A 19,625-nucleotide genomic window follows, 5' to 3' on the forward strand; every position below is an offset into this window, starting at 1 on the left:
AAGGGGGAGCTTTATATTAAAGCATAAACTCAGCAGCTCAGATGGGATCTGTGAGAGGAATAGTTGCCCTGGTTGGGTGGAGAGAAGCTGCAAATAAGGGTGGCCTTATTCATGAGTGAGAACATGATGGGGGAAATGCAGAGCCCCAACTCAAGAATTCATCCAGGATTGTGTTTGAAGCAGTTTTGCTGCACTCTGGGGACCTGGAACACCTTGGAGGTTGGTTATCCAGCTGGGGAGGTAGGAGTTGGACTTGGTCAGATGGGAGAATGTAGCTCCTAACAGTTCAAGCTCTGGAATCCCCCAACCTTGAAAATTAATTGTGACTCCGCTCTTTAATAGTGCTGTGACTTTGGACAAGCAAACTAAACAGTCTGATTTTGTTTTCTTATCTCTAAACAGGGATAAAACCAGCATCTATTTCATAAGATTTGGGGGGAAATTAAAAACACTAATATGTACACAGCATTTAGAAAATTAAAATTAAAATATGCTGTTGGAGGAGAGCTTTATGGATACCCTGGACCACCAGAAAGACAAACAGTGGGTCCTAGAGCAAATTAAGCCTGAAACATCCCTGGAGGCAAAGACAACAAAACCGAAGCTGTCCTACTTTGGGCACATCATGAGGAGGCAGGGTTATTTGGAAAAGACAATAATGCTGGGAAAGTAGAAGGCGGCAGGAAAAGAGGAAGACCAAACATGAGATGGATTGACTTCATAAAAGAAGCTGTAGGCACGAATCTGCAGGAGCTGAGCAGGGCTGCTGAGGACAAGAGGACAAGGTATTGTGGCCATCACTCATTCATAGGGTGACAGTGCAAGAGGAAACTGTGTTGTGAGCTTAAATTCAACTGTCATCAGTTGAATTTTTGGAATACTTTCCCCACATCTCAGTCCCCTAAATAGGACCCAAATCAAGGAACTTGTATTGAGAGCATGTATTATTTAACTTGTCTGTCACTCATTCATCCATTCAACAAGGATTTATTCAAAACCTGCTGTGTGCCCAACACTATTAGGAGTCCAAGATACAAGTAATATTGAAAAAGGCAGATTCTTCCTTGAAGAATCCTTTTTATGACCCTGTGGTGATATATACATTAAGCAGACTACTTGGACTATGTTCTGGATTTTCGAGAGGAGAGTGGGGTTTAGGCCATGGCTTTCTGGAAGTAGTATCTAAGTTAAAACCTGGAGGACAAGTGGGAATTACTTAGTTGAAGGGAAGTCAGGTATGATAAGAGCAAGGAGATCTATTCCGGGAAGAATAGTATGTGCAAAGTCAATAATATGGGAAGAGAATGGGGCGCTGTCCACTGTGACTGGATAAGGGATGTGAAGAGAGGAATGTCTAGAAACAAGAGGCAGGTTGAAATTAGATATGAAGGGCTTAGTTAAATACTTTCAGGGTATTCATTTTGCCCTGAGGGCAGTGAGAAGGAAAAAGAAAATCCTAACATTTCAATGAAAACATGGGTCTACAATTTCTTCATGCCATTTTAATTTAAGCTATTCCATTTCATCTTCACAAGTCTAAGACATAGAGGAGGGCAGACATCTCTCCTTCTGCAGCCAGGGAAACTGTCAGAGTCATGTCCTCTCAGGTCATTGCCAAGTTCTATTTCATAAAGCAGACGGATGATAAAAAAGCATCTCTTCCCCTACCTCCCAACACCTGACTCTTTCTTCACATTTAATTGATGGGGATGTTGACACTGAGATACTGTTCAAGGAGAACAATTTGTAGAAAAAGGCAAGCCCTTTAGGAAGGAAGGTGACCCGATAGGGGCCCCTCCAGCTCTGAAATCACTTACTTCATGGAGCTCCACATGCCTTGTCCTACCCTCTCCATTTGGAAGCTTGGGCTTCAGGCTGTTCTTGAAACCCATTGAGAAAACCAAACTGTATGAAGTTATCTCCTTTATTCCCTCAAATCTTCCTCCCTTGGCACAAGGAAACTGTTAAAACGAGTGGGAATTAGAAAAAGGTCCAAGTGCAGCAGTGCTTAGATCACAGATATCAGAGAGGGTCCAAAAGCACAAAGAGCAAAAATATTTAATCTGAGATTCATGGCTCTAAACAGGCTCAAGTGAGTATATATATATATATATATACATACATACACACACACACACACACACACACATATATATATATATATATATACATATATACTTACACATACACATATATACAAGGAAGAAGGAAGTAAAGAAGGAAGGAAGGAAGGAAGGAAGGAAGGAAGGAAGGAAGGAAGGAAGGAAAATAGCACTCTGCCCAGATTAGAATTTTCCCAGCCAACAGAATACTCTTCATTTTCTTTCTTATTTCTTATGGTGAAGGCTTCGATGAATAATTTGAGATCTTGTTTTCTTATTTAAGCATTAAATGCTATTAATTGTCCTTTAAGCACTGCTTTAGCTAAATCCCACAAATTTTGATATTTTGTATTTTGATACAGTTAAAATATTTTAAAAGTTTCTTTGAGACCTCTACTTTGATACCTGGGTTATTTAGAAGTGTATTCTTTAATTCCCAAACATTTGGGTAGTTTCCAGACTTTTTCTTGTTAATGATTTTAGCTTTAGTCTGTTACAATCTGAGGACATATATTGTATGACTAGAGGCCCGGTGCATAAAAATTCATGCACTGGAGGGGGGGTCCCTCAGCCCAGCCTGCCCCCTCTCACAGTCCGGGAGCCCTCAGGGGTGGGAGGCAACCTGGAGATCAGGGGAAGGCAATGCCTCATCACACCTCTGCTGCTGCCACTGCCAGCAGTGCAAGCCTCGGCCAGCCCTGGTTACCTGAGCCTTGGGCGGCCCAAGGCAGCTGGGCAGCAACCATCCGAGGCTTGCCTGTGCCTTGGGCCAGCCCTGGGCGGCTGGGGGGCTGAGGGGATTGGGGGACTCCAGAGGCAGGCACACGGAGTGGCCCCGGCAGGGCTGAGGGGACTGGGCCCTGCCATCCTGTGGCTGTGGGCACCACCATCTTTGAGGGTGGGGCAGTCAATTAGCATATTCCCTCCTTATTGGCTGTGGGTGCCGCCATCTTTGCGATGGCATGAGTGTTAGTTAGCATATTCCCTCTTTATTAGATAGGATTTCTATTTTATAATTTGTTGAGATTTCTTTCAGGTTCTGAACACAAAAAAAGAAACTGTATTTTTTTCCTTTTGGGTAGGATATTCTGTGTGTCAATTAAGCCTAGTTGGTCAGTAGTGTTGTTGAGGTCTTATATACCTTTACTGATTTTTGTCTACTTGTTCTTCAATTACCAAGAGTGGAGTGTTGTGGTCTCCAACTATAATTTTGAATTTGTCTATTTCTTCTTTCAATTCTATTAGTTTTTGCCTCATGTGCTTTGAAACTCCTCAATTCAATTTGAAGTTAGGATTGATATATCTTTAGAAAATTAACATTTTATCATCAATTGGTCCATTTTTATTTTTCATAATCTTTATTATTTTAAATTCTACTTTGCCTGATATTCATGTAGTACTCTAGCTTATTTTCTGTAGTACTTGCATGGCATTTTTCTACCCTTTATCTTTAACCCACCTATGTCTTTGCATTTAAAGAAGTTTTTTGTTGTTGTTGTTGTTGTTGTTGTTGTTGTTGTTGTTTGTAGAATGAATGAGTTTGGTCTTGCTTTATTTATCTAATATGAGAGTCTGTAACTTTTAATTGTTGTGTTTAGGCTATGAACATTTAATGTTATTATTTATATGACTGGGTTAAAATCTATCATCTTGCTACATGTTTTCTTCCCTTTAGTTCTTTCCCCCTCTTACCTTTTAATGCCTTTTCTGTTGTTAATTAAGCATCTTTTAGTGATTTCATTTTATCTCCTCTATTGACTTATTTGTAATACCTCCTCTTAAAATAATTTTAGTGAATGCCCTAGGGTTTAAAATACACATCTTCACTTAGAGTCTAGCTTCAAATAATATAGTACTTCACATGTAGTATAAGGCCCTAATAACAATATATTCCCAATTTTTCTCCTCCCCTTCATTTCTACTATTACTTTTGCCATAAACACACAATATATTGCTACTATTTTTGCTTTAATCAATTGCCTTTTAGAGCAATTAAGAATAAGAAAATATGAATTCAATTTTATCTTCATTTATTCCATTTCTGGCATCAATTTTTAAAAATCATTTCTCTCTGTAGGTTCAAGTTTCAGTCTGATCTACTTTTTCTGCCTAAAGGACCATTTTTCCTTCCAGATTTATTGAGATATAATTGGCAGTTGAAAACTTATACATATGTATTTGAAATTTTATAATGTGAGATGTGAGCAAGATGGCAGACGAGGAGGTTCAAACACTTGTCCCTCTCACAAAAACAACTGAAACCACAGATAACTAAAAACTGACAAAGACAGCCTTGGAGGAGCTCTGGATTGCAGAGAAAAAACATCAAAACCCCTGTGGAGTATGAGAACTGAGGATGGTGGCATAGAGAAGTAAGCTAGGAAGCATTTTACCTGCTTTGCCTAAATCCCAGTCTGAGGTAGCTTGGTGCCAAAAGGGTTCAGAGGGGTTTCATCCCATAGAAGAAGGAATAAGGGATGCTCCCAGAAATTCTTGTCACCTTTATGGACATCTGTGGCCTTCTGAAAACCCCTAAAATCTTCACTAATGGTGAACTCAACTGATGGGGCTACCAGGAGTCCCTGCCACTGCATCATCTCCCTGGGGCTGGAGCTGTTGCCCAGCTGAAACCTGCCCCTAGGGGTCCGAGTTGCTGCTGTGCCCTGCTCTCTGTGATTGGTATTCCACAGTGCCTTTCCATCTGCCTCTTGGAGCTGCCCCTGCACTGTGTCCTGCCTCCTGGGTCCTGAGGCATAGCTTTGACCCTCTTTCACTGGGGGTGTGCAGCTGGTTGCTCTGTACCAATCTTGTGGGTCCTGAGTTACAGATATGACACACCATCACGAAGGCTGTGCTGCTGCTGCTCTGCCCCCTGCCCCCTGTGGCCATACATTGCAGAGACTTAGCCTGAGCAACATGACCAGTTAATTGTGCTCTCTAATAATGCAATTTGGGTCTGAGGCTGCAACAGTTCTGCTATTGTTCCCTGTCCTTTAGAATCAAAGAATCAGTGTCTCAGGCTTGGAGGAAATCTTAAACACCAAGCGTGCAGTGGTTCTCAATTTTCATTCTGTCACAACAAAAGGAAGAATAATGTACACAACGATAAGAATCTCTCATTGATGTAGGTCAGTCAAGTTTACTTACCATAATGATACTTTGGTGTGTGGGTATGTGCAATTCTTTTCTTTCAAGTCTCTAAGCTATTCCATATCTATCTAATATTCTTTATTGTTTATAATCAAGAAGTTATTATATAACTTAATTATATATTTTAAAAAGATATAATTTATATATTTAAAAATTTAAGTACCATTCTGTTTTCTGTATCTATGAATTAGTGTTTTTTGTTTGTTTATGTTTGTTTTATTTGTTCATTTGTTGCTTTTTGTTTCATATCCCATACCTTAAAATTATATGATGTTATTAATCAATGTTATCATGATAAATTTAATAAAAATTTAAGAAATTAACCACAGCCGAAACTGGTTTGGCTCAGTGGATGGAGCGTCGGCCTGTGGACTGAAGGGTCCCGGGTTCGATTCTGGTCGGGGCATGTGCCTTGGTTGCGGGCACATCCCCTGTGGGGGATGTGCTGGAGGCAGCTGATCGATGTTTCTCTCTTATTGATGTTTCTGGCTCTCTGTCCCTCTCCCTTCCTCTCTGTAAAAAAAATCAATAAAATATTAAAAAAATTAACCACAGATATTATTCTATATTAGTAGTAATGAATTACTTGTGATGTACCACATGAGTGATTGTGGCCATAGCAATGTATCAGGAATCAAAGCTGAAAACTTCTGAACCAGTCTAACTCTTCACATGGGTTTTGAGGCCCTTTTACATTTCTGCAAAGTAGTTATTCACCCCACTGCTTGCTTACCTCCAGAGATAGGGGTCTCACTTCTTCCTGAGAGAGCTCCAATTATTAATAAGCTCAGCCTAAATGGAGCTAAAATCTATCTCTGAAATCTTTCCCCATTAGTTTTATTGTATATTTTGAGCCATGTCAAAGTATCTGTGAAGAGGTCTTGGCACATAGCAGACCTTTGGCCTTAGTTAAACCTCCGATGGTACCACTGGACTTAGTTGAGGTTTTTATTTTTGTTTTTTCTTGATGATTCTGGCTGATTAGCATTCTAGAAGCAGAAATGAAAGAGAGCATTAGGGAGCACATCCAACCAAGAGAAGCATTTAGAGCTTCTCCATTGGGAGAACTTACAGGTGAAGAAAGCTCAGGGAGATGCCCCTGGCCTTCTCTAAACACCACTGAAGAGCAGTCTCACCCAAAGGAGCAGCAGAGTAGAAGAAAGGAAATTCATCTCTGTGGAAACGCATCCTGATCCGCAGCATAAGGGCAAACACAATTATTTTCTGGACTCAGCAAGAGTTTATAGATGGCATGATGGAGTGTTCAAGAATCCAGATTTCAGAAGGAGACTGCCTGGGATCGAATCAAAACTCTACTATGTACTAGTCATGAGATTTGGGACAAATTCTTTAATATCTCTAAACAATAGCTACTTCATCTGTACATTGGGAATAATCATAGCATAATGTCATAGTGTTATTATGAGAATTAAATGTAGAAAGTCATGTAAAGGATCATTAAGGAGTATTATAATTTATATATTTGAAACTTTACATTCAACATAAAAAGGTAATATTGGTAAAATTTTTATGATAAGATAAGCAACATATTTTTCAAAATTCAAAATGTATCCAAATCGAGAATCAAACTCATTTAAATGGCCGCTCCCCTCCTCTTTTTGTTCCCTTATTGACTGGTATTTAGAAGCAAAAGATAGCTTTGCCAATCTCATCTGGGCAGCTCTTTTTGTTTGTTTGTTTGTTTAATATATTTTTATTGCTTTCAGAGAGGAAGAGAGAGGGAGAGAGAGAGAAACATCAATGATGAGAGAAAATCATTGATTGGCTGCCTTCTGCATGCCCCGCTACTGGGGATTGAGCTCACAACCCAGGCATGTGCCCTTGACTGGAATTGAACCTGGGACCCTTTAGTCCACAGACTGATGCTCTATCCACTGAGCCAAAGCTCTTTTCAAAGAATGTTGATGACTCTGGCTGTACCTTTCTGTACATAGGGATCCAGATGCATGGGACTTTGTTCTCTGATGACACATCCACAATATTCACAATATTTTAGTTTAACTATTTGGAATGGGAATTCTGGGCAGCCATCACCACCAACATTATTTCTGGAGGGAAAATACGAAGAGGCCAAAGTTGGGGGGAAAAAATTATAGCCTGGAGATAAAAGAAGAATAAATGGGAAGAACAATTGTATTCATCATGAGGAAAATTGAGATCAACATTTGAACCACCTACAATGTTTATTAGGACCTGGGCCAATAAAATATATGTTCTATGATAGTATCTTTCAACTTTTAACTGGTAGGCCAAACTGCTGTGTCATGACTTGATTTAACTGAAGTTGAGCCCTTTGTCATAAACCAAAGTATTTCTTTTATTGTGAACTTTTTGTTCATGTCTTCTGCCCATTTCCTATTGGTTGTGTGTTAGTCTTATTTATATTAAGTTTTTTAAATTGTTATTCTGGTTGTGTGTTTTTTTTATTAACCTTATTGTTACTGGTTTGTAAAAACTCTTTACATGTCAAGGAAATCAATTATCCCTTTTATATTTTATATAGTCAAAGTAATGGCATGACAGTGTCTAAAAACATGCATTATGAGAGCATCAATATATCTTTAATTGTTGGAAAATGATTGTGTGTGTGCATGTTTACTTTATATTCTCTATTTGCTATAGCACATAAAATATCTTCAGATTGGTACTAATTCCTAATTAGTGAGCCTTTATTCTGAGGCTAAGAGTTTTATGCTTACATTTTAGTGTTAAATACATGTCAATATTGGGTAAGAATTTAGTTAAGAATGCACCGTTTTTATTTTCTTTGTTTTCTCCTTCTAGATAAAACGTTGAGCAGCAATCATATTTTGCTTAAGGAAGTCACTGCTTACAATTGTTCCCAAGGTATGGTCTTATACCCTTATACTTTGTGTGTGTGTGTGTGTGTGTGTGTGTGTGTGTGTGTGTGTATATATATATATATATATATATATATATATATATATACACACAATTTCTTGTTTCTCTTTTTATAATAATGTCTAGCACTATTTTAAGCTTTGGGTGTTCAGTAATGCTTGGTAACTTGTTAAATTAATGAGTCAATTGGTGCATTGTTAATATTCATTATAGTAGCAATAGTAGTGGAAATAGTAGGGTTATTGTTTTAGCATTTCTTCTTTGGGATAAGATATGGTCAGTTTCCTAATCTGTAAAATAGATTTCTATAAGATTTCTTTTTAGGTTTGAATGAGTTAATACATGTAAAACACTTGGATCCATGCTAATATATAACAAACTTTCAAAAAAAATTAGCTTTTTAAAAATTGTCAACCAATATTAACCCCCAATTTAAAAAACATCTCATGTCGACCAATGTCACCCCAATAAATTTAATTAAAAAATAAAAGAAACATCATTTCCACTCCAGTTTCTCTCAGCTACTAAGTCACAATAATAGCTTCCTTTTCTAGAGGCAGTCCTGCTTCCGGAGGGAGTGCTAGGACTTGAGTGAAGCCCATAGAAGTTGGGTGTTTGTTTTAGGAGGAAATTTGTCTTTGAAAAGGGTGTCCTTTCTCTGTGTCCAGTACAACATACAGCATTCAGCAATGCTCCTATCGCCCCCCAAATCTGCTAAATTAAGTCTTTTTCTAGGAAAAATTACCTAAGTGGAGGGAGGAAGTAGCTGCGAGCCACCCAGTATTGTGTGCATACCAAGGAATTTAATTTCAAGGAGTTCGATCCTGTGCTTGACCAAGAGAGACTGAGGTTCTTTCTAATGAGCTGAACACACAGGCGTTTGGAGACGCTCATGGTCAACAGTGCTCCAGGAGGTTTCCCCTCTGTTGTTGTGGTTCATTATTGGATTGTATGATATTCATGTTTTCCATCCCCAGTCTCACCGCTTAAAACATTCCATCCTTTGCAATCAAATGCAATTCTTAAGCTTCATTTAGAAGCAACAGTAGTGGTGTTCCATGAAATGGAAAGAGAAAAGGAGAGTGAAAAAATGGAGAAGAGATCTAATTTACTAGAGCACATCTTAAGCAATGAGAAAAAGATAAACCTGTCCCTGGGAACATACATGCTCTGGTACAGGTCCCAGTGTGGGTTCATCGGGGGTTGGGTTTTACAGGCAGATTTCTGAGAAACAGGGTTTAGTTGGAATGGGAGCCACAGAGCCATGGGCCTGTTGCAAAAATATTGGGGGGCCTGTTTACATCACAGTCACTAATACACTTCCAAGGGTAAGAAATGCTAAAAATAATATAACTATACATAACCAAACTCCCTGCCTTGGGCACAAGCTTTGGAAGTGTGAAGGTGGTATGGGACTAAGCATCTGGATATTAAAAAAAAAAATCCAATTTGCCCATAAACCCGGGTTTGCTCCATCCCCTTCTTGGTTCGTGTCTCTGGCCATGCAGTGCGGAGAGAACTAGGTCAGGAGTCTGAGAACCAGGAGCTCATAACCACACTGCAGCCTCAGCTGCCTTCTCTATGATCCACAGTCTTGAGGGTCCGCTGATGATGGTCCGAGGCCTGCGTTCCCACATTGCAAGTGCAGGGCCTGAGGTCATAGGGTTAAATGTAAGCAGATCCTTTTTAAGCAAGCGAGGCTGTTTTGATGAATAGATTTTTTATGTGAAGCCCTGGATTTTTTGACCACACAATCATTAATATTATCCCCCTCCCAGCTTCCTCCACCTTCTACCACCCACCCATTTCCCATGCATTTTTAGATTTGTTTAAAAAAAGCCTGAGACACACCAACAAAATATAAGATTGTTAGACTATATCTTGCATTTTTTTTTTTTTTTATTTAGAGTGGGCTAGGCCCTCAGGGATTTTCTGGTGCAATTTCCTTCTTTTAGGAAAGAGCAGTAAAATGGTTTCTACCCGAAAACCAGATCCTGCTGCTGCCCCGCCCCTAACCCCAAGCCCTACCATCTCAGTGCAGTTGGCCTGGTTGCCAACCAGGTAACTGCATCTCTACCTGAGGGCTTTCCCTGGCCTTTGAAGCCCACTGTTCACACACGGGGCAGGCAGAAATGCCTGGAGAGTTACCGCCCTCTACTCCAGTAACCTTTCACCTGTGATAGACAGGAATTCATATATAAGTACCCCAGTTTCCTTCACCTTTCCTGTTAAATAATACTGAGTCATATTTTCTACATTGGCTCCCAGAAAGCCTAGCAGATTAAGTTCTACTTGCTCATGGTGGTACCTTGGAAATATAATAATATAGGTTATATATTATAGATCAGGGGTCCTCAAACTTTTTAAACAGGGGGCCAGTTCACTGTCCCTCAGACCGTTGGAGGGCCGGACTATAGTTTTAAAAAAAAATTATGAACAAATTCCTATGCACACTGCACATATCTTATTTTGAAGTAATAAAAAAACAAAACAGCAAAAACACCCGCATGTGGCCCGCGGGCCGTAGTTTGAGGACGCCTGTTATAGATGGTAATTACATATGTAATTGTGGTATAATAGTCCCCTTTATATTGGCATCCTTCCCTCCCTGACTCACTTTTCCCCTACTCTACAGTTTTCCTAGATTGCCTTCCAAATGTCCATCATTTGCACTCAAATCCTAATCTCAGGCTCTGCTTCTCTGGGGGAATTCAAAGCTACCTCTGCGCCTTGCAAATCCATTTTTTTTTCTCCTAGCACAGGATTTTCTAACAATTTGTTCTTATAGCTATGGCCTCTGCTGGTTGATAGATTTGTTGATCATTGTTAATAGCTTTGCAACTTTGCTTTCAGGCTTTAGCACACAGTCCTTACATATAAATGCAGTACATGGTGTATGGCAATTAATGAAAATGAATTTGTAAGTCTTCCTTGCTGATTAATCGAGAGCTGGAAGAAAGTGCCCAGGGCTCCTGACTCCGTGGTTCTCTGCATGCAACAGCATCACCCATCCCTTCTGTAGTGGACCTTTACAGCTTGTGCCCACCCAGAATGCCTTTCATGTTGGTCAGTCTCAGTCCCATGGGGAGGATAGTCTTCCAATCAATGTCAACATTACCTCTGACCATGGTGATTTGTTCAGGGATCCAAATTGATGGAACTATTAGAAAACTTCTCCTTACTTTCTTGACTCCTTCTTCCTTCTTTCTTTCTGTCCCTTCCTTAATTTTCCTTCCATCTATCTTTTTCTTCCTTCCTTCCTTCCTTCCTTCCTTCCTTCCTTCCTTCCTTCCTTCCTTCCTTCCTTCCTTCCTTCCTTTCTCTCTCTCTCTCTCTCTCTCTCTCTCTCTCTCTCTCTCTCTCTCTCTCTCTTTCTTTCTTTCTCTCTTTCTTCCTTTCTTTCTCTCTTTCTTTCTTCATTCATTCATTCATTCATTCACTCATCTATTCATCCTTACTTGTTATTGAGCTTGTAGGATTGTAAGTAAGCCTAGAGTTGCTTGGTGAACAGTTGACTACCAAAAACAGAGAACCTGCAGAATTACTGTTCAGGGAAGATAGATAGATAGATAGATAGATAGATAGATAGATAGATAGATAGATAGATAGATAGATAGATGATAGATACAGGTAAGGGCAGTATTTTAGTTCCTGCATACAGCTGTGCCTGAAGATCGTAAACTTATCAACTATGTGAGTCAATATATTACCATTTTTGCTTAAGTCAGTTGAGTTGAGTTTCTTAGAGTCAAGTTCAGACTTTTGTTAAATTGCTCACTTTGACCAGCCCCTGGCCAGGTACTATAGATTCAGGGGTATGCGTACTATTGCTATCACTGTCCACGGAGAATTTGCATGTTAACGGGTGGTTTGAGGAGTGATATTACAACACTGTGCTTCTAAGTCTTCTTGGTTTCTTCTTGTGGAGCTACCATGCTGCTTTTCTTGGCTTTCAGAAGAGACAAAGAAGCCGGGTTATTTTCCTTTCGGTTTTCCCAGTCATACAAAACTCCTTTCTAGTAGTTTTTTTTTTTTTTTTTTTAAGAGGCCAGCATTTCCTGGTTGTTTGTTCCATATGATGAATGTCGCCATTGCTTGTTAACCTCCAAAATAGGCAGCCCCACCATTAGGGCTTATGGTCTATATGAAACAACATAAAAACAAGATACATTCTCCACCATGCACATTTCAAATGAAATGTAACAGAAGAGAAATAAATAAAAATGGAAAAAAATGCCTTAAATGGTTTATGTTGGAAAATGTTATATGGGCAATAATGGTGCTTATATGGGCTTTGGGCAGAGACTTTGATAATGAAGGTTAAATGAGGGAATGTTACAAAAAATGTTCACTGTTCATAAAAATAAATCTCTGGTATGAACCAGAATGAAATAAACAGAGTTGCAGGCGCCGGGAGCATCTGGGGTGACCTCAGCCTCAGGTTGGTAATAGCCAGACTCGCTGGAACCACACACTCACTTTAGCAGGCTCCATGAAGCCTCCATACCAGGGACACGGGGCTCCGTGGGCCTCGCAGAAAAACAAAGGCCTGGTCACTTTCAGAATTTTTCTTCCTCGGGTCCTGGCAGGATTTCCAGACGCATTGCCTTTCTAGGTTAAGTTTTAGTCCAGGGGTTTCAAACACAAATGTCCACTAGGGTAGCATGCTGTGAATAAGTGAAATAACTCGGAGGGGACAGTGGCAAATTGGAGAAAACATGCCCTACCTAATAGCATCTCCGCTAGTCAGTGTCAGCGGACAGTAGGGATGCCAGCTGAGTGGGGACAGATCTTTCCATATTTTGAGGGTGAGCTGGAAATCTGAATTGTATATGAAAACGCTTTGTTTGATTTTTAAATGTTGGCAACTAGTTTCTGATGTGTGTGTGTGTGTGTGTGTGTGTGTGTGTGTGTGTGTGTGTGGAGCAGGAGGGCAAAAGAATAGACGTCTATGGGTCAGAACTAGCCTAGCAGCAGCCAGTGTGCAATCTCTTGCTAATTATAGTCATAATTGTTTGGTCTCATTGATTGTCGCTGCAGTGCTGTCAGATTAGGGCCCTCCATAATGCACAATCCCGGAGGTAAGAGCTTCTGTTAGAAGCAGCCATTCTTCAGTGTGTGCTATGTGCTGGGCATTTTGCAGTGAGCTTTACATGGATTATTTCAGTATATCCTCCCTATATTCCTAAAAGGGAAAGACTAGTGTAAGCCCATTTGGTGGAAGGGGAAACTGAGGTTTCCAAAAATGAAGTATTTGACCGCAGTCATGGCACAGGAGGCCCTGTGTTCACCACCTCACATCTCCTTGGCCTCGCCACTGGTATCGGCCAAGGCTGCACTTCTGTGGTGTTAACACATCAAGGGGCAGCTCTCCATCATTGGGAGTAGGAACTAGTGGATAAAGGCTTTTGTCCCTGGCTGACAGGTCTGACACATGTTCCATAAGACTCCTCAGAAGGTCCTGCGAGAAGTAACCAGTTGTCTGCACCAGTTAACGCTCAATTTTATTGATTTCTTTTCCTCCTTCCCTGCCCCTCATTTGGGGGTCATATTCCTCAATAAAGTACCCTGCACATGCATCTTCATCTCAGGCTCTGCTATTGGAAACTTCAAGCCAAAATAGTGAGTGGTAAAGCTGGAATTTAAACCTACATTTGGCTGGTCCCCCAGTGAATTCTCTATCAAACCAGTGACTAAAATCTCTACTTGGTTCTTTACCAGGTCCTTTCCCGATCAAGTCATCATGAAATAAATCTTGACAGTAAAAAAAAAAAAAAAAAGAATCTAAAAGGATTCTTAAACTAGCAAGAGAGAGGATGGTGGTGTGGGGTAGTTGATCCATAGAAATCAAATGGGGGTGGGGAAAGGGTACGATATAAGGGTAGTGCACAATGCTTTTTCTTTTTAGGCACCTACTCTATGGCTAGCACGGTGCCAAGTACTAAGGAAGGCAACTGGAACTATGGGAATGAAAACTATGGGGGTGAAGACCAATTTCCAAAGATCTTCAGTTACTTTAGGCAAGGATGTCAATCTCAAATGCTCATGGGTGAGGGGAGAAAACCTTAAGTTAAACCAGCCTTCACTTTTACACAGAATTAAGCTTTAGGTGTTCTCCCATTTTTCTTTCAAAGCGTGGCTATTGCAGTCTGCCATTCATTTTCCCAATTCAGATAGAGACAGGGGTACAACAAATATTTTGCTTTTCTTTCTTTATGCTTAGTCAATTCATTTTTAATTGAGATATAATTAACATTACATTGTGTAAATTCGAGGTGTACAATATGTTTGTTTGATATATTTACATACTGCAATACAAATATCACAGTGCTGTTAGCTAAAACCTCTGTCACGTCACATAATTATCATATTTTTGTGCTGAGAAAAGTTAAGATCTTGTCTTGTAGCAACTTAGAAGTTTGTAATACAGTATTGTTGACTTTAATCACTATGTGGTGATCTCCATAACTTATGTATTCACTCATCGCAAGTTTTTACCCTTAAACAACATCTCCCCAATTTCACCACCCAGGTCCTGGGTAACCACCCTTCTACTCTCTGATTTTACAAGTTCAGCTTTTTTTCTTAGTTCCTACAGATAAATGAGATTATACAGTATTTGTTTTCTCTGTCTGACTTATCTCACTTAGCATAATATCCTCAAGGTCCATCTACATTGTCACAAATGGCAGAATCTTCTTTTTCATGGCAGAACAATATTCCATTATATATATATATGCTACATCTTTATCCATTTGTCCTCTGACAGATCCTTAGTTGTTTCCATAGCTTGTCTATTATGAATAATGTTGTAAGGAACATTGGTGTGCAGATATGTCTTTGAGTTACTGCTTTGAATTCTTTCAGATATATATCCAGGAGTAAGATTGCTGGGTCATATGGCAGTTCAATTTTTAATATTTTGAGGAACTGACGTTTTCTATAATGGCTGTACCATTTTACTTTCCCACCAGCAGTGTGTAAGGGTTCCCTTTTCTCTACTTCCTTGCCAGTACATATTATCTCTTGACTTTCTGATTATAGCCTTTCTAACAGATTTGAGGCCATATCTCATTGTGGTTTTGATTTGCATTTACCTGATGATTAGTAATGTTGAGCATCTTTTCATATATCCATTTATATGTGTTCTTTGATAAAATGTCTATTCAGTTTCTTTGCCCATACAAAAAATATTTATCTTTATTGTTGAAAGTGTTACAGGATGCACCCCATATTCTCCCATTGACCCCCTCCACCCTGCTTCTATCCCCTCCCCATGCCTTCACAGCATTATTGTCTGTGTGTCCATAGGTTATTTCCTTTTTTTTTTTTTTTGCTGTTGAGTTGTATGAGTTCTTTATATATTTTGGATATTAACCCCATATCAGATATATAGTTTGTGAAGATTCTCTCCCATTTTGTAGGTTGCCTCTTCAATTTATGTTTGTTTGTTGTACAGCAGCATTTTAGTTTAATGCAGTTCCTCTTATTTTAGTTGCCTTTGCTGATGGTGTCTTATACAAGAACTCATTGGCAAGACCAAAGTCAAGGCCTTTTTCCCTGTTTCTTCTTGGGCTTTTATGGTTTCAGGTTTTACTTAATTTCAAGTTCATTTTATGAGTAGGGTAAGATAGTGGTCCAATTTCACTCCTTTGTATGCGGATACATTGAAGAGCTTGTCCCTTCCCCATTGTGTGCTCTTGGCACCCTTGTCAATAGTTAGTTGACCATACATGCTTTTATGTCTGGGCTCTATATTCTGTTCCTGGTCTAATGCCTGTGCTTTCCTTTAACTCTAAGGAAAACAGCCACTCAAGGGTAATGGCAGATGGCAATCGATCCTGTCTTCCTGTCAGGGAAACGTGACGGAGGCTGGGAACTGGGGAGGCTGGGCCCTCTGTGAGCTACGACTCAGCTCCAGCTGGCTGTCACTGTGCAGGAATGCAGGCCCCAAATGTCAGCTCTCCCAATTATTCAAAAGAAGTCAGAAGAAACCCAGAAATGCTTGTGAAATCTCCAGATTTTAAAATGTTAACAATGAATACAAATTTCTCAAGCCAACACTGGCAGAGCAAACTGAACACATCTGCAAGTTGCATTTTACACATGGGTTTGCTTTATGTGTTGCAGGCTGAGCTCTATTTTTCACCCTAAGTCTCTGAGCCATACCATGCCTTCCCAGGAGAGGTGATGTGCTGTAGGTGCATGGGATGCCGTAGAATTGGAGTTTTCTCTTCACTTTCTGTTTCTAGGGGAAGTAGATTAAGATGTGTTTATGAAGTTGTGTGCATGTGTGCATGCATGCTTGCTCAGAGTTCAGAAATGGACCTAATTTAAGGAAAACAAACACACAAATATGTACATTAACTCTCTTCAGAAACTATGAAGAGGCTGTATTTGAACATGCTAGATAGAGTTTTAAAAACGGATTTTGAAATCAGCAAGAAGGGAGTATATGACTTTCATTTTTTTCTTTGTGTAAAATTGTGTCCCCTGACCAGATTTCTATTGGCCTTGATGATTAGTTGGCTATTTTAGTAGTTGATTATCTCAGCCTTTAGTAAGAACCCCTCCTAAATGGGACTCACTATGTCATAACTGTATAAAATATTCATTAAGATGGTGCTTTTAATGGATTTGTTTGGAATGAACTAGAGCAGAGGGAGCCACCGCTGATTTGTGGGGTAGCTGGGCTGTTGCAGGGTTGTGCCTGCCTCAAGTCCTGCCTCGTCCAACAAGCCCCTCCACTCACCCTCTTTGCCTGTAGGCTCCAATCTGAGAGGGGACACTGAGCCTTACTGGTGGGGTTTTTCAGGACCAGAAATTATATTCCATTTGCATGAGTGTGTTTCTACCTCGGTCTTTCCCAGATTGTGCTCCATGGAGGTGTGTACAGCTTGTATGGATTATGCTGGAGTGCTTTTGTGCAGTAGAATTAATTGCTTAGTGTGTGAGTGCTCCTGCTCCAGAATTAGACACATTTAGCTTTCACTCCTGAATCTGCAACTTACTAGTTGTGTGACCTTTAGGCAAATTAACCATCTCTGAGCCTCAGCTGCTTCATCCTTTAAATTAGAGCCATGCTAGGACAGTAGGTCCTCAAACAGCATCGTTCTGTTCAACATCCTTTTGTTACAACATTGATGAGATGCCATAGGAACATAACTCTTGCTTTTATCGATTAGCCTATGGTAAAATTGGTTTCATTATACATTATACACTATTTCACTTAAAGTCACAGAACTTACTGACCATGAAAAGTGAGGCCTTAATTCAGGTGACATTTGAAGATTGAATGGGGATAGTTTACAAAGTATCCTAGTGCCTGGGACATATTAAAAACTCATTAACATTAGCCATTATTCTCTAAGTGGTAGGGATCTAGCTGCTACCCCGTATGGGGGTCCATTTGAAGTTTTCTAGACAAATACCATTTAGTTCTAACCTCATGCCAACCCTGACGGTACGGCAGGTATAACTGAGAAAACCCCTGTACCAATGAATGAGCTGTGGAGCAGAGAGGTTAATGGACACAATCACAATTGCTCTGGAAACGGGTGATGGGACCTTCCTCGGCATTAATTCCAGTCCTTTATCTTGGATTAGGACCTCTCTCTCCTTTTATTTGTCTGTAACCAGAACACACCTGAATGGGACATCATGCTATCAAGACCTCTACTATTTAATTTCTCTGGGTGCATCTCTGTGCTTTTCAGTCCTGAGCTGTCACCGCTGCAATTATTTGAAATATGGTGACATGAAATAAAAAATAATAAAGAGAAAGAATCCTCCCTGTATTAACACTACCAATTTCAAAACCTGGATTCTGGAGGCCCAGCCTCAACATCCAGCAAGCATGGCCTCGTTTTGGCCCATCTACTCCCTCCTGGTTCTGAACATTTAGGGACTTGTCATCCATTTGGGGAGTGACCTTAGGCAAATAACTTTACTTTTTGAGTCTCTATTTCTCCATCCTTGAAGTAGAAAAGATGATTAATTTATTAATAAGGGAATAGTACTTCCTTATGAAGGTATGAAGGACATGTAACAACAATCAACTTTGCCTGCTGCCCTCTGGGGCTGGGTGGGGCTAGGGTTTAATTTTCAGGAGTCACAAACAATTTCCTAAGACTGCTGGAATCAGGACACAGCTGTTTCTCAGGGCAGGGTCCAGTGGAGTGGCGGGGATGGAGCATTTACATGGGAGTGGGTCAGAGGCTGCCTCAGATAGACTCTTGCTTGGTGTCTGGGTCCTGGGAGGGAAAATGTGCTCATCAAGACCCTGATTAATTAGGGATTGCCAAGAGCACTCTTCGTAACCAGGCAAACAGAGCTCCCCACCCTCTCTCACTCTTAAAACAAAAATCTATCAAGATTTAATCACACTGCTTTATCTCCAGGACCTAACCTCTGAGTGTTCACAGAACATTTTGCATTGTCTCCAGGCCCTGAAGCATGTGCCTCGGTGGGGAGCTGTAGTAGTCCCTTTAGGGTTTTTAACTTGAGTGGAAGAAGCAAAGATTGCTTTTTGTTCCCCTTTTACTCTCTTCTGAATTAACATGAAATTGAAGTTGACTGTAGTTATGGGTGGGGAAATGAGAGAGAGAGAAAGAGAGAGAGAGACAGAGAAGCAAGGGAAGAAGGCTGGGAAAACCAGTGTGAAGAGTGTGCCTTGGAGCCCAGGGAAGCTCACTGTTCATCAAGCTGATAGTTGCCTTCCAGGCCATCATCAAAATGATAATGCCTCCTCACCAACCACATTTAAATCCTTTCATCGAGACCTCCCAAACCCTTCTCCTGGGAGTGAGCTCTGGAGTGTGAATTCCTCCAAGCTGATTATCTCAGTGTAAGTGCAGATGCAGCGGCCATGGCCTTTGGTCCTCCTTCCATTGTAACGGCCCTTTCTGGGCTTTGTCACCAAACCGATGCCGGCACAAGGACTGAGAGACGGTACAGACCCTGATCTCTCAGCATTAATTAATGAGATTTGATGTTTATTGTAGTCATGTCAACCAATCACTTTTTTTTCAGAAAATTAATTAAACCGTGGATAGGGGTTTGGAAGCTCCTACACAAGGATGAGGGCTGATGGGGGCCTTTGGGACTGAGTAAGCGAACTGCATCTGTGGTTTCAGTCGTGTGTGAGCTTTGTCTACAAACACAGACTTAGATTCCAATGCTGAGAGAGTAGAGAGGAATGCAGGGCAGGGGTCTCTGCTGTCTTTCACCCTCAATCACTCCTTGTTTTGCCCATTGGATTATTCCTCCTCATGTCCTTTCACTGACTGTCCCTGCTCTGTGCAGAGTATATCCACCCATTCGCCTGTAAGACCAAGTGTGGAATAAGCAGTGGCAGAAGAACTCCATGACAAAAATCTTGGTATGGCTTGGTGGGATGCGATCATTTTCTAGGCCAAATGATATTCATTGTATGGAGACACTACCTTTGCTTATCCATCCATCATTTGGTGATTCTACTTTTGGTCTATT

The 19,625-nt window shown here is 40.4% G+C and overlaps 1 long non-coding RNA gene across 1 annotated transcript in view; it reads left to right on the top strand.

Moving 5' to 3' along the window:
- Positions 1-19,625, top strand: part of LOC307100527 — a 105,193-nt gene that overhangs the window by 73,523 nt on the left and 12,045 nt on the right. The window contains exon 2 of the long non-coding RNA XR_013813610.1: positions 8,058-8,120. This is a non-coding gene — a long non-coding RNA (uncharacterized lncRNA). The remainder of the gene's footprint in view (positions 1-8,057; positions 8,121-19,625) is intronic.

Source organism: Cnephaeus nilssonii (assembly GCF_951640355.1).
Source record: "Cnephaeus nilssonii genome assembly, chromosome: 5".
In the NCBI taxonomy this organism is placed as follows: Eukaryota; Metazoa; Chordata; class Mammalia; order Chiroptera; family Vespertilionidae; genus Cnephaeus; species Cnephaeus nilssonii.